This window comes from Lepus europaeus, chromosome 13, assembly GCF_033115175.1.
Source record: "Lepus europaeus isolate LE1 chromosome 13, mLepTim1.pri, whole genome shotgun sequence".
Lineage (NCBI taxonomy): Eukaryota > Metazoa > Chordata > Mammalia > Lagomorpha > Leporidae > Lepus > Lepus europaeus.
The window spans coordinates 67,781,233-67,797,929 of NC_084839.1; the positions used below are offsets into that span (position 1 = coordinate 67,781,233).

A 16,697-nucleotide genomic window follows, 5' to 3' on the forward strand; every position below is an offset into this window, starting at 1 on the left:
AGGCAGAGTGGACAGTGAGAGAGAGACAGAGAGAAAGGTCTTCCTTTTTGCCGTTGATTCACCCTCCAATGCCCGCTGCGGCCGGCGTACCGCACCGATCCGATGGCAGGAGCCAGGTGCTTCTCCTGGTCTCCCATGGGGTGCAGGGCCCAAGCACTTGGGCCATCCTCCACTGCACTCCTTGGCCACAGCAGAGAGCTGGCCTGGAAGAGGGGCAACCGGGACAGGATCGGTGCCCTGACCGGGACTAGAACCCGGTGTGCCGGCGCCGCAAGGCGGAGGATTAGCCTAGTGAGCCGCGGCGCCGGCCGATGTTCTCCAGTTTTATGATTCTAAGGAAGTTAGTACACCTTTCCTTTCTGTGTCTCATCTTTCTCAACCTATAAGAACAAAGGCAATGATTTCTGCCTCAAGATAGGTGTCTGGCATAGGGGTTAGGATCTGCATTCCATATTGGAGGGCCTGAGTTCAAGTCCCAGCTCTGCTCTGGATTCCAGTTCCTGCTGATGTACACCTTGGGAGGCAGTAGGTGATGAGCCAAGTATTTGGGTGCCTGACATCCACAGAGGATTCCTGTCACTGAGTGAATTCCAAGCTCCCAGCTTTGGCATGGCCCAGCCCTGGCTGCTGTCAGCATTTGGGGAGTGAGTTGGTAGATGGAAGAGCTCTTTCTGTTTGCCTGCCTCTTTCTACCTCTCTGCTATCCAAATAAAATTTTTACAAATTAAACAAAATCTACCTCAACTGAAAGTCATTTTAAGCCAGCGCTGCTATTCGGCTGATTCTTGCAGTTTCTTCATTTGTAAAATAGGGATAGGGTAACCTATGTCAAATTACTAAATGTACAAATGTCTGTAAATTTTAAATGATACATGATGGCTCTCCCACTCCCATCGCCTGGAATGCTACTTCTCTCTCAGACACCTGCTTGACTGTGTCATTATCCCTCACTCCACTAAGGCCTACTCTGGCTATTGTATTTAATACACACAATAAATACTGTATTTAACACAATATTGTATTTAACACACACATTTCTTGTTCTACTTTCTTATTCCTTCCATACTGTTTGTCACCTACCTACCACTATAGTATTTACTACTTATGTCCATTAGTCATCATTTCTTCACTCTTGTACCCTAAAATGCAGCTCTAAAAGGTCAGGAATCTTAGCTTGTTTTATTCACTGATTGATCCCAAGTGCCTGGCACACAGCAATGGCACAGCAAATATTTGTTGAATGAATAAATGATTGAGTGATCCTCTAAGAAAAATAACTTGTTTAAAAAAGATTATTTATTTATTTGAAAGGCAGAGTTACAGACAGGGAGAGGGAGAGGGAGAGACAGAGAGAGAGATCATCCATCTGCTGGTTCACTTTGTAAAAGGCTGCGAGGACTAGCCAGAGATGGATCAGGCTGAAGCCTGGAGCCAGAGCTTCATCCAGGTCTCCCATATGGGTGCAGGGGCTCAGGCACTTGGGCCATCTTCCATTGCTTCCCCAGGCACATTAGCATGGAGCTGGATGGGAAGTGGGCAGCCGGCACTTGAATCAGCACCCATATGGCAGGTGGAGGCTTAATCCACTACGCCATAGTGCCGGGCAGAAAAATAAATTTTAAATTGCCCAAGAGCAGAAGCTAACTTTTTTTTGAATAGTCATGATATTCAGCTCAGGGTTTGGACACAGAAGAGCTTTTAAAACCTGTTCTATTTGATTGACAGGCGTACCTGAAAACCACAGATCCTCTGTCACTAAATTCTTTGGCCTGTTTTCTCTCTGGTTTGGGACATGTCTTGTGAACTGGCCAGCTTGACCTTCTTACCTAGCTGGCCAGTTCACAAGACTTGTCCCAAACCAGATACAGAATGCCGAGCAGAGATCTGGGGTGAGCAGAAACAGCCAGACACAAGTCCGTAAGGGCCTCAAGAACTGGGAAACTTCACTGATGGAGTAGCCAGAGAAGCTGGAGACTTCGAAGGTATTTAACTTCTGTCCTTTTGTTGGTTGGCTGGATCCCACTACCTGGTGTGTTCTAGGCACTTGAATAGTGAGTGAGTTCTGGAAGGTGTAGAGGATATCTAACCAGAGAGAGGGAACTGCTACACCAAGTTGATGAATACCTACGACCTGCTATAGTATAGTAAAGGAAATGTGTGGAACATCCGAGCAGGCTTTCTACAGAAAAGGAGGGTCTTCAGGATGGAAAGGAATATTTTTGTTCAGACATAAGAACAAGTGCATATAATAACTATATTTACAGGTAGATCTGAAGGCAAGGGACAATGCCTTGAAAAAGCATCTTGTTCCTTACTCCACCCCTACTCAGCCTGAAGAAGCCAGAGCGGTTGTGGTCCCATAACCGCTTCTGGTGGAAGGAATGGGAGGAGTCAGACGGGTTAATAGGCAGTCAGGTTGGTCCCAGTGGAAATTTAGGGTGCAAAATGCTTTCTTCCCCAAAAAGTTATCTTTAGCAAGGCCAAAGTGCCTGCCCCACTTCTCGGGAGCTTCTGATCTTATGAGAATAGCGAGGGAGTGGTGACTCCACCCTTCTGAGCTCCCAGTTTACTATAAAACAAATTAGGTACCCACCCTTGTGATGGCTCTTTTGTTTTATCATGAGCAAGCCTGACAGGGTAAAAAGAACACAAATCAGGACTTTTGGTGGGCTTTGTCCTTGTCAAGCTGATTGTCAAGTTTTTTTTCTTCCTTCCAAAATTGTGCTTAAAAACCCATTGCCACAAGCCCCTTCGGGTGTTTCCTCTGTTGGAGCCCCCCTCCAGGCCACTCTGGCTGGAGGTCTCTGACTTAAGTAAATCTTGCTTTTAAATAATAAAAAAAGCTTCTTAATCATTTTGTAATGTAAACACTTTATTGTATATTTGAATGTCAGTATCCTGATTCTGGATAGTGCCAAAAATGAACAAAAAGCCCTGGGCTAGAAGCTAACCTGATTATCGGCTGGAGAGAGCACACGGCCTTCTTGCAATACCCAGATAGTGTTTCATAACTGGGTCCTTATGGGGGCACCAGTACCTTGCTCAGGAAATATCCGATGCTGGCCTGTGTTGGAGATGGGTCATGTAGCTGGCTGTGCAATATGGGTAATCTTCTTGGAAAATGCTGTTATGGCACAATGAGCTATTTAATCACTTAACACATCCCAAACTCTTCAAACAACTCATCACAAGCTACTCTGAATCTTAAGTGGGCAGAGGGACCTCTCAGGCATCTCCTCATGTTCTCATTACTCCTTCGTAACTGAAGCGACATGAAGACTAAGACACTAAGAGGAGCTGGGGAGACTTACTTGCATGTGAGGGCTTGCCATGCACTCGTTCTCTGTTCAGAGGCTAGCAGCACTGAAAAGGTGTTACTAGCACTGAAAACGTGTGGCATCACCAGCATCTGTATTCACGGTGTCCTGGGGTCCATCCTCTCGGCCCCGTTCCCCTCCCCAGCAAACACTGCTGTCTGTTCCTTGGTCTCCGGGCCCCACTCTAATTTGGCTGGAAGGTAGAACGAGCCCCAGAGGCAGATGAAGTTATGCAGGTTAACTGATCTCAACAGCTAACAGCCATTGAGAGACGACTATTCGGAAAATGCAGTGGAAAAAAATAAAACAACACACAAAGACTCCTTTAGCTTGTTTTAAATCATTGGATAAAACACATTTAGACTTTGGGAAAGTGAGTAAAGCACCAAGTTATGAGTGCAGTTTATAAAAGATAAAGATCTGAGTCATCCCTTTGTGGTTACAGATTATGAAACCATTCCAGGCTCTCCCTAGACATTATTCTCTATGAATGTTAGATTACAAACAGAGCAAGCCAGAAGGGTTAGCATCTCTGATTACTACCCTGTTAAGGCTTTCTCCTAAGCATCTTTGTATAGTTTACAATTTAATTTTTTGCCTTTGTAATCTGTAGCCCTTGTGTATATATCATCTAATGAAAAGGCCTTTTTTGAATTAACATGGCATTTGGAAAAAGAACATGTGTTTCTGTTTTATTATTAAATACATTTATAAAAGAGATTGTTCTTAGATCTAGTGGAATCTTGTTTTTTGCTTGTTTATTTATTTATTTTTTAAGTGAGAATGCTGTAACACTTCAGAAGGGTAAAATCCTTAATGCAAACACTCAGATGGGCTGGGACATAGGAATTTTTTGGGTAGAAAGTGATTGTGGAGCTTTGGAATTCAGATTTGCCTTGTCTGGCCACCTTGGGAGTAAACACATTGCTCTGTCTTCTCCCAGCCAGTTGGTGAGCTTGGCATCCATTAAGCAGGACATTCTGCAATACAGACCATTCCAATTACCACAATAGTCTTGTGTTTCAAGACTGCTTGTTTATAAACACAGCCACTTTCTAGTTCAATTTCTCCCCCTTCCCCCTTTTTTTTTTGGGTTGTTTAAAACTCCAAATCTTTCACAGCACAAGAGGCTACATAAGAATTTTTTAGATTAGTGCCTGGCAATATACACTGAAACAATGAGATAAGAGAATGCATGTTGTAAAACATTTAGTTTGCATTCACTAGGACATTAAAGCAATGAGAAGTTGCTATTCTACATGTAAGACTTAGCAAATCAATGAAAAATATTAACACTTGATATCTGCAAGGTTTTGGTAAAACCAATATACTTCTGTATTACAAATAGCACTGTAATATGAAAAATCATTATGGAAGAAATATTATCATATTTTTTAGAATCACTAAAATAATGACTCCCTAGCACAATGATTCCTCTCCTGGAAATTTATCTGAAGGGAATAATTTACTAGTTTACAAATGATATATGCAACAAGACATATGTTGCAGACTTCTCAGAAAAAAGAAAAGAAAAGAAAAGCAGAATTGGAAATAAGCTAAATAAATGGATCTCAAGTAAGGTACAGGTTTGCTTTTGAGGGAGAGGGAAGTGCATCAGAATCATCTCAGGGAAAAGAATAGGAAATAAACATATTTTCAGTTTGAAAAAGAATATTGAGAATTACTGTTGCTTTTATTTTCCTTTACATATAAAATTGCTTGACTTTATAATTTTAAATAATGCTAAACAGGATATGATATTTTTATGCTTATTAAAAAGAAGTGTAAGTAATGGAAGTTTGAGAAGCAGCAATCTAAATACCAGTAGGAAGTCTAATAACAGACTGTAAAGAATAACAAAACAACTCAATAACGACAGTAGTTAATGTTTATTGAGCATTTCATATGTCAGGTATTGCCCAAGTTATTTTCAGACATTATTATGTACTTAATTTTTAAATCCCTTGGTGATAAGATTTATTGGATTATTTTACATCTATTAAGAAAAACAATTATCAGAACCAGACAGTAACATGACAAATTCTATTGGTTGCTGGAGACAGCAGGCAAGTGTCTGAGGCTTGGAGACAGTAACTTGACTGGCCTGTGGAGTAGGGTTAGACTGAGAATCCTATGTAAAGGTGAGACTCTTCAAGACCAGAACCTTGGCAGAAGGGCAGAAGAAAACAAGTCTATGGGGCTGGCTGGCACTGTGGCATAGTGGGTGAGGCCACCACCCGCAGTGCTGGCATCCCATATGGGTGCCAGTTCCAGTCCCAGCTGCGCTGCTCCACTTCTTTTTTTATTTATTTATTTATTTATTATTTATTTATTTATTTTTTTTGACAGGCAGAGTGGACAGTGAGAGAGAGAGAGACAGAGAGAAAGGTCTTCCTTTGCCGTTGGTTCACCCTCTAATGGCTGCCGCGGCACCGCGCTGTTCCGATGGCAGGAGCCAGGTGCTTATCCTGGTCTCCCATGGGGTGCAGAGCCCAAACACTTGGGCCATCCTCCACTGCACTCCCTGGCCACAGCAGAGAGCTGGCCTGGAAGAGGGGCAACCGGGACAGGATCGGTGCCCCGACCGGGACTAGAACCCGGTGTGCCGGCGCCGCAAGGCGGAGGATTAGCCTGTTGAGCCACGGAGCCGGCGCTGCTCCACTTCTGATCCAGCTCTCTGCTATGACCTGGGAAAGCAGCAGAAGATGGTCCAAGTCCTTGGGCCCCTGCACCTGCATGGTAAGACCCAGAGAAAGCTCCTGGCTCCAGGCTTTGGATCTGTGCAGCTCTGGCCATTGCGGCCAATTGGAGAGTGAGCCAGCAGATGAAAGACCTCTCTCTCTCTCTGCCTCTCCTTCTCTCTCTGTGTAATTCTGATTTCAAACAAATAAATCTAAAAAAAAAGTCTATGGGCCTGTAATTGTGGCTCCCTAGGTTAAGCAGCTGCCTGTAGCACTGGCATCCTATATGAGTGCCAGTTCAAGTCCTGGCCTGCTCCACTTCCCATTCAGCTTCCTGCTAATGTGTCTGGGAAGGCTGCTTGGTCTCTGTCACCATGTGGAAGATCTGGATGGAGTTCCAGGCTCCTGGTTTCAGCCTGGTCCAGCATAGCCATTGTGGTCATGTGGAGAGTGAACCAGCAGATGGAAGATCTCTCTCTTTCTCTGACCCTCCCTCTTTCTCTGTAACTCTGCCTTTCAGGTAAATAAAAACATTTTAAATAAATAAATATTTGTTTAAAAAAAAAACAAATCAATCCCTTATTACAGTGAGAAAACCTGTTTATCACAGTGTACTAAGTACATTGTTCTACATTTTGCATCCTGTTTGCACTTAATAATATATTGGGTATCATTTCATATTCATGTATAAAACACTACATTAGCATCCTATTAAGAAACTATAATAATAATGCAGTGAATAACTTGGTATATGCATACAATTATTTAAATGAATATGAGTCCCTGGAGGGGAATTGCTGTACTAAAAATAGTGCACAAGTACTCTCTGTACTATCTACGCAACATTTTTGTAAATTGAAACTTATTCCCCACAAATTTTATTTTACAGAAAAGAGGGAAAACAGGGAAGACCATCCAAGCAGGGCAGGCGGGTAGTAGAAACAAAGACATGGAGGGGAAAAATGATGCTACCTGTGCAAGGAAACTGTGGGCACTTTGGGGTTCCTGGAGAGTACAGCACCATTTCAATGTATGAACTGTTTTCTTCTTTTTGTCCTCCTGTCTCTTTAAAAAAAATGTTGATCTAGGTTTACTTGGGCTGCTATGTTTTAAAGACAAAATGTGAAATTAGGTTTGATGTTCAACATGACTAGCAGAGTTATTCTAGTAACATCTATGAAGGGACTAATTCGCTCAGTAAGTCAGTAGACTTGGCACACAAGTGAACAGGTTGCCAAAGTATGTGAACAACCAGGTGGTAGTGACTGTATATAACTTTGACATCTCTGACAGTCAATTAAATAACATTAAAAGCAAAAAATGTGCTTTTGAGATTAGGGACAATATGTTTTCTCTCCTTTTAAGCAGAAATAAATTGTCTCTACATCTTTCAGGTAAGCAGGATGCAATGGAATTGACAACCACTACATTAAAACCAAAAGAATTAAAAGAGATGATAAAATCTTTGACATGAATGTCAAAGATAAAAAGCAATTCCAGGTGTAAAATACCTTAAAAATATTCCTGTACTCTGTACATTTACATTTGTAATGCTAACCTTTAAAAGCAAAATATAGGGGCCGGCGCTGTGGTGCAGCGGATTAAAGCCCTGGCCTGAAGCGCCGGCATCCCATATGGGTGCCGGTTCAAGTCCCAGCTGTTCCTCTTCTGATCTAGCTCTCTGCTATGGCCTGGGAAAGCAATGGAGGATGGCCCAGGTCCCTGGGCCCCTGAACCCATGTAGGAGACCCGGAAGAAGCTCCTGGCTCCAGGCTTTGGATCGGTACAGCTCCAGCCATTGTGGCCATCTGGGGAGTGAACCAGCGGATGGAAGACCTCTCTCTCTGTCTCTACCTCTCTCTGTAACTCTGTCTTTCAAATAAATAAAATAAATCTTTAAAAAGAAAGCCAAAATATAAAATACAGAAGGCAGAAAAAGATAATAACAAAAAATAGAAACAGATAAATACAAAAGAAAAAAAGCAAATAAGTAGCATAAATAAGATGCTAGAAATAAATATATGGTAACAATGGTTGGTTTAAAATTAAACAAACGACAGAGACTGTCAGATTGCATTAAAAAAGCGAATGCAAATACTAAAAGAAGAAAGTTGATGCAGTAGGGACTAGACAGGCAAAAATACATAATAAGAGGGTCTACAATTTGTTTTCCTGTAGTTGTTTGTAGTAGTTCCTGATGATTTTATTTCTGTAGAATCAACTGTAATAATACTTTTTCATCTTGGATTTTATTAATTTGGGTATTCTCTCAGTTTCTTTCTTTTCTTCTTCTTTTTTTTTTGTTTAGTTGATCAATTTGTTCATTTTTGTAAAAAAGCAGCTCTTCATGTCACTGATATTTTGTATGGATTTTTTTATTATTTCAATTTTGTTTATTTCTTCTCTAATTTTTATTTTTCTTTCCTCCTACTAATTTTGGGTTTGATTTGTTCTTGTTTTTCTAGGTCTTTAAGATGACTTGTTAGGTCATTTATCTGATAGCTTTCCACTTTTTTATGTCAGCACTAATTGCTATAAACTTTCCCCTTAAAACTGCTTTTGCTGTATCTTGTTAAGTTTTGATATGCTGTGTTGCCATCATCATTCGTTTCTAGGAATTTTTTTTTTAATTTTCCTTTTGATATCTTCTATGACTCACTGCTCATTCAGGAATATGTTGTTCAGTCTCCATGTGTTTGTATATTTTCTAGAGTTTCCTATGTTGTTAACTTCCAGCCAATATGGTCAGAAAAGATACATGATATTATTTCACTTTTTTTTTCAAATTTGTTGAGACTTGTTTTATGGCCTACCATATATGGTCTCTACTAGAGCAAGTTCCATGCATGGATGAAAATAATTTGTATCCTGTAGCTGTGGGATGAAATGTTCTATAGATACAAATTAGATCAATTTGGTTGCTAGTGTAGATTAGCTCTCTTGGTTGTTTGTTGCTTTTTTGTCTAGTTGATCTTTCCATTGATGAAAGTGAAGTGTTTAAGTTCCCCATTATTATTGGAGCATATGTCTCCCTATTGATCCATTTATATGCCAACAAATTGGAAAATCTAAAAGAAATGGATAGGTTTCTGGACACACACAATTTATCAAAATTGAGGCATAAAGACATAGAAAACCTAAACAGATCAATAACCAAGATGGAGATTGAATTGGTAATAAAGACCCTCCCAACAAAGAAAAGCCCAGAACTGGATGGCTTCACTGATAACTTCTACCAAACTTCTAGAGAAAAACTAATCCCAATTCTCCTTAAACTATTCAAAACAATTGAAAGGGAGGGAATTACCTGAAACACCTTAATTCTAAACCCAAAAAAGATACAAAAAAGAAAGAGAACTCTAGACCAATATCCCTGAAGTACATAGATGCAAAAATCCTCAACAAAATATTAGGTAATTGAATCCAACAACACATAAAAGAGATTATTCACCTGGACTAAGCAGGATTTATCCTAAGAATGCAGGGATGGTTCAACATATGCAAATGAATAAAAATGATGCATCGTAGTAATAAACTGAAGAACAAAGCCATATGAGTATCTCAATAGGTATAGAGAAGGCATTTGATAAAATACAACATCTTTTCATGATAAAAACTTAATCAAATTGAGTATTGAAGAAACACACCTCAACACAATCAAGGCAATATGTGACAAAAACACAGCATCATACTGAATGGGGAAAAGCTGGAAGCATTTCTACTAAGATCCAGAATACAAGGATGCAGAATGCAAGGATGTCCACTCTCACTATTACTATTCAATAGAGTTCTGGAAGTTTTAACCAGAGCCATAAGGCAAGAAAAAGAAATCAAAGGGATACAAACTAGAGATGAGGAAGTCAAAATATCCCCGTTTGCAGAGGACATGATCCATTACATAGGGGATCCAAAAGACTCTACTAAGAGACCACTGGATCTCATTAAGATAGTTTGGCAAAATTGCAGGTTGTACAATCAACACAAAGGGGCTTGCGCTATGGCATAGCAGGTAAAGCCACTGCCTACAGTGCCGGCATCCCATATGGGTGCCAGTTCAAGACCCACCTGTTCCATTTCCAACCCTGCTCTCTGCTATGGCCTGGGAAGTGGAAGATAGTCTAAGTCCTTGGGCCCTGCACCCTCATGGGAGACCCAGGAGAAGCTCCAGGTTCCTGGCTCTAGATTGGCATAGCTCTGGCTATTGCAGCCATTTTGGGAGTGAACCAGCAGATGGAAGACTCTCTTCTGCTTCAGCCTCTCTGTAACTCTGCCTTTCAAATAAATAAATAAATCTTTTAAAAAATCAACATGCAAAAATCAATAGTATTTATATGTACAAAAATATCATACGGAGAAAGAACTTGTAAGATCAGTGTCATTCAGAATAGCTACAAAAAATTGAAATATATTGAGATAAATTTAATCAAGGATGTGAAAGATCTCTACAATGAAAATTACAGAATATTGGGGAAAGAAATAAAAGAAGACACACACAAAAAAGAAACATCTTCCAGGTTTGCTTAAGAATTAATATAATCAAAATCCCCTTATTGCCCAAAGCCATTTTCAGATTCAGTGGTAGCCCAATCTAAATACAAAGGACATTTTTCTCAGATCCAGAAAAATGATCCAAAAATTCATATAGGAATATAAGGGACCCTGAATAGCTAAAGCAATATGGAACATTAAAAAACAAAGCCAGAGGCCAGCACCGCGGCTCAATAGGCTAATCCTCCGCCTGCGGCGCCGGCACCCCAGGTTCTAGTCCCTGTCGGGGTGCCGGATTCTGTCCTGGTTGCCCCTCTTCCAGGCCAGCTCTCTGCTGTGGCCTGGGAGTGCAGTGGAGGATGGCCCAAGTGCTTGGGTCCTGCACCCCATGGGAGACCAAGATAAGCACCTGACTCCTGCCTTCGGATCAGCATGGTGCGCCGGCCGCAGTGTGCTAGCCGCGGCAGCCATTGGAGGGTGAACCAACGGCAAAGGAAGACCTTTCTCTCTCTGTCTCTCTCTCTCACTATCCACTCTGCCTGTCAAAAAAAAAAAAAAAAAAAAAAAAAAAGCCAGAGGCATCACAATATCAGATTTCGAAACTTTTTTTTCAATGGGGAAGGAAGACAGACATTGATTATAAATGTGTACTTCATGGGAGGGAAATGTGTCAGGTAGAGCTGTTTAGTGTTTTTGACCCATGTACATTTTGTTTTGTTTTCCAGAAACCTTTTATTTAAGGAATATAAACTTCATTCATTTCATAGGTACAACTTTAGGAACACAGTGATTCTTCCCATTGAGCCCACCCCCCCATCAACACTGCCACACCTCTTACTCTTCCCTTCCCTATTCTCATTCTTATTTTTTACTAAGATCTACTTTCAATTAACTTCATACACATATGATTAACTCTATACTAAGTAAAGAGTTCAACAAATAGTATGAAAAAAAAAAAAAAAAAACCTGTTCCTCATCAGTAGAGACAAGGACTGTTCAAAGTCATTGCATCCAAATTTCACTTCTACAGATTACCTTTTAGGTGCTCTATTAGTTATCATAGATCAGGGTATTTGTCCTTTAGGTACTGGCTTATTTCACTAAGTATGATGTTTTCCAGTTTCACCCATTTTGCTGCAAATGAGGATTTAATTTCCTTTTAACTATTGCGTAGTATTCCATGGTGTACATATCCCATAATTTCTTTATCCAGTCAAGACATTCTAAACAGCAGTTATAACCAAAACAGCCTGGTAGTGGCACAAACATACACATGGACCAACGGAACAGAATAAAAATCCCAGAAATTAATCCACACATCTACAACCAACTAGTCTGACAAATAAGCTAAAATCACTCCCTGGAGAAAGAACAGTCTCTTCCACAAATGATATTTGGAAAATTGGAACTCTACATGCTGAAGTATGAAATAAGATCCCTACCTTATATCCTATACAAAATACAACTCATGAGGCTAGCACTGTGGCATAGCAGATAAAACTACCACCTGCAATGCCAGCAACACATATGGGCATCAGTTTGTGTCCCAGCTGCTCCACTTCTGATCTAGCTCCCAGTAATGGCCTGAGAAGAACAGTGGAAGATGGCCCAAGTGTTTGGACCCTGCCACCCATGTGGGAGACCAGGATGAAACTCCAGGCTTTGTCCTGGCAGACTTGGCTATTGTAGCCATCTGGGGAGTGAATCAGAAGATGGAAGATCCTCCCCCCAACCCCTTTCTGTAGCTCTGACTTTCAAAATAAACCAATCTTTTAAAAATCAACTCACAATGGATTGAGAATCTTAACTTAAGACCTGAAACCATCAAATTATTAGAGGAAACAAAGGGGAAACACTCCAAGGCATTGGCATAGGCAATGACTTCTTGGATAAGACCCAGAAGCACAGGCAATAAAAGCAAAAATAGACAAATGGGATTATATCAAGCTAAGAAGCTAAGCACAGCAAAGGAAACATTCAACAAAGTAAAGTGGTAACAGAAAATATTTGCAAACTATGTATCTGATAAGGGATTAATATCCAGAATATACATGCAGTTCAAGGAACTCAACAACAACAACAAAACAATCCAGTTAAGAAATGAGCAAAGGACATGAACAGGCATTTTTCAAAGGATGAAATTCAAATGGCCAACAGACACGTGAAAAAAATACCCAGGATCACTAACCATCTAGGGAATGCAAATAAAAAACAGAGTTTTCACCTCACCCCTGTTAGATTGGCTAGCATCCAAAAAAATAAAAAAAAATAACATGCTGGCAAGGATGTGGAGAAAAAGGTAACCAAATACACTGCTGGTGGGAACATAAACTAGTACAACCATTACAGAAGACAGTTTGGAGATTCCCCAGAAATCTGAAAATAGATCTGCCATATGACCCAGCCATCCCACTGCTGGGAATTTACCCAAAGAAAATGAAATCAGAATATGAAAGTGTTAACTGTTCCCCCATGTTTACAGCAGTTCACTTCACAATAGCTAAGCTATGGAATCAGCCCAGATGTCCATTAACTGATGACTGAGGAAAGAAAATGTGGTGTATATATACACAGTGAAATACTACTCAGCCATTCAAAAGATTGAAATCCTGTCTTTTGCAACAAAATGGATGCAAGTACAGATCATTATCCTTAATGAGCTAAACCAGACCCCCCCAAAAAACAAGTTTCAAATGCTTCCTCTGATTTGTGATAGTTCATATACAGAGTACAAAAAATATAATGTATATGAGTGAAATTGACACCTTTGGATTTAAATATTGTTTATGGCCCTTGTCTATGCTCCTGCAGAACAATGTTATATTCTTTATTTAGTGGAGGGTTAAGCTTATGATTATAAAGTAAACTGAAAGTATATTATCATAGGGGCCAGCGCCATGGCTCACTTGGTTAATGCTCCACCTGTGGCACCAGCATCCCATATGAGTGCCGAGTTCTAGTCCCAGTTGCTCCTCTTCCAGTCCAGCTTTCTGCTGTGGCCCAGGAGGGCAGTGGAGGATGGCCCAAGTGGTTGGGCCCCTGCACCTGTACGGGAGACCAGGAGGAAGCACCTGGCTCCTGGCTTTGGATCGGCGCAGCTCTGGCCATGGCAGCCATTTGGGGGGTGAACCAAGGGAAGGAAGACCTTTCTCTCTGTCTCTCTCTCAATGTCTAAAACTCTGTCAAATAAAAAGTATATTATCACAAAAATTAAAAGATAAAGGAAGGAGGCCTGCACTGTGGTGCAGCAGGTTAAAGCCCTGGCTTGAAGTTCTGGCATCCCTTATGGGTGCCGGTTTGAGTCCTGGCTGCTCCTCTTCCGATCCAGCTCTCTGCTGAGGCCTGGGAAAGCAGTGGAGAATGGCCCAAGTCCTTGGGCCCTTGCAGCCACGTGGGAGACCCAGAAGAAGCTCCTGGCTCCTTGCTTTGGATAGGCGCAGCTCTGGCCATTGCGACCATCTGGGGAGTGAACCAGTGGATGGAAGACCTCTCTCTCTGTCTCTACCTCTCTCTGTAACGCTGGCTTTCAAATAAATAAAATAAATCTTAAAAAAAAGATAAAGGAAGAAGGGGGGAAGGGAGAAAAGTATAGCTATGTTCTTAGGATTGTATATGTAATACATGAAATCTGTTCTCTATATATAAATAAAAATATATAGTTTTTTTTATCAAAAAAGGTCTCTACATACTAACAATTCACCAAGAAGACATAAAGTTTCCAAATTTTTACATTTCCAATAGCATAATCTCAAAATATACAATTATACAAAGCAAAACCTGATATTCATAAGTGAGATTTTTAATACTACTCTTTCAGTATGTGATGAGGAATATTTTTAAAAGCTAGTAAAGATGCAGAAGCTCTGAATGTCACAATCACTATGGTTGATCTGGATATATAATTTTGCATTCATATACTAGGGACTTCACTTACTAGAGAATCACTGAAGTGCTAGTGGGGCATTTACAAAAACTGGCCATAAATACATAATAAATCAAAAACCAACATATATCACTTCCTTTAAATCACTGCAATAAAATTGTATATAACTAACTTAAATTTGCATGCCTTTTTTATAACACAATAGCATTTTGGAAGCCTATAATTTTACTCAACTTAGCAGAACAACTTTGTGAGGTTAAAAAGGCAAAGGAGGTAATGGCTCCATTTCAATGCTGTCCAATTAATGTGGCCCCCAAATGTTACTTAAGGCCAAGAAGAGTAGTGCTTGTGGAGAAAATGCTTAAATAGGTTAAAAAAATGACAGAGCAAGACAGTTTGGGAAAGGCATGGCAGAAGCATAGGATGAGAGGGGAAAAGTAGATAAGAGGCTATTAAGGTAGACTGGAGTCAGGAGGTTTGGATTTTGTTCAGAGTAAGTTGGCTTCTACCATTCAGGCAAAAGGAAAGGATCAAAGCATCTAAGTGTGGGCTTGATGTGAGATAGCAAGGACATGGAGTTCACGTCATTTGATAACTTGCCCTCTGCTTAGGCACATGAGTTAAGTAAGAGAAAAAGAGAAATGAGAGATAAATTTAAAGTTTGTTACTTTGGATGACTGGTTGGTGATTCCTTTAAGATGGATAAAGAATAGAGGTAAGAAGGAAATGCAGTTAGGAAAGGAGAAAAAGTAAAGTGGGTTTAGGAAATATTGCATATGAAGTATTGGTAAGACATCCTTAAGAAGGTCTAGCCCAGGCCAGCGCCTGTGGCGCAGTAAGGCGCTGGCATACCATATGGGTGCCAGTTCTAGTTCCAGCTGCTCCTCTTCCAATCCAGTTTTCTGCTGTGGCCTTGGAAAGCAGTAGAAGATGGCCCAAATGCTTGGGCCCCTGCACCCTCATGGGAGACCAGGAAGTAGCTCCTGGCTCCTGGCTTCGGATCGGTGCAGCTCCGGCCGTTGTGGCCATCTGGGGAGTGAACCAATGGAAGGAAGACCTTTCTCTCTGCTCTGTTTATCACTCTCACTGTCTGTAACTCAATCTCTCAAATAAATAAATAAAATCTTAAAAAAAAAAAAAAGAAGATCTAGCCCAAGCAGTGATGGGAGAGTTTAGAGGAAGCATTAGTAAGCAAGGGGAAGCAGGTGGCTATGAGGAGCTAGAAAGACAGGAGCTGGCTGAAATTAAGGAAACCAGGATCCTGTTATCAACTGCTTTAAAACTACCATCTTTCTGCAGCAAGACAAGTTCAGTTCAATAATCTATGGTTGCAACAATAAGCAGGCCATCCACTCCTGACCTGGAAAAAGTAAGGTAGCATTGAGGAGGGCTGACTTCTGAGTGATTCTAAGTAATTGACGGCATATCATTTTATTTTATTTTATTTTTTTGCACAGAAATTCCTTCTTGTGTCAAGGGAGCATAATAACTATGAACCCTGTTTTACAGTCTCTTATACTAGCTGCAAGAGATCCTGCCAGTAGAGATCAAAATACTAATAGATCCCCTGTAGCCTAACATTTTAACTAATGACCTCAGCCATATGTTTAAATAAGGCTTTCAAAAAAGCCTTAGTGCTAGGTAGTAAGGAAGAAAAAGAAATAGTTTCTGCAGGAAGCTTATAATATCTGGTCAAATAAGATTTAGATAGGATAAAATGAATTTAAGCACTAAATTATGAAAATTAACTATCAGTGCTATTGTAAGTCAGAGGAGAATATTAAAGCTAGCTGGAATAATTAGAATTTGATGTGGGTATAGAAGTACTGCTAGAAGCTGGTTAGATAGAGGGCAATTCAGGGAAGAACAGTATAAATGAAAACAAATAAAATCATATATTCCTAAGACTGAAGAAACAGGCTGTATGGGTATGTGTTGAAGAACAGTGATTAAAAAAAAGTTAATAAATAAACAGCTAAAATGCTTTTCCTATCAATGAGAATAGCTAAAGAATAAGGCAATTAACACTGAATGAATTGATACAATCAACCTCACAGAGAATGTCTGACTCTTTAGTTCCCTCTGAAAATAGAGTCTAGTTTTGGTTTAACACAGTGGAAGATTTTCTCAACTTTGGCAACTTCCTATCACACACACACACACACACACTTTAAATAATAATAGCCCTGTGAATTAAAAAGACCTGATTGCTAAATCTGGGGACATGAATTAGTCAACAGTGCTGGGAAAATTAACTGGATGAAACAAAAACAAATTAAATCTCATGTTAGACTTTTTTTCCAAAATAAACTCTAGATGCATTTGCAA

The 16,697-nt window shown here is 40.3% G+C and overlaps 1 protein-coding gene across 2 annotated transcripts in view; it reads right to left on the minus strand.

Annotated features, from left to right (window-relative positions):
* Window positions 1-16,697, minus strand: part of EXOC6B (exocyst complex component 6B) — a 686,378-nt gene that overhangs the window by 47,790 nt on the left and 621,891 nt on the right. The gene's annotated exons all lie outside the window — the stretch shown is intronic.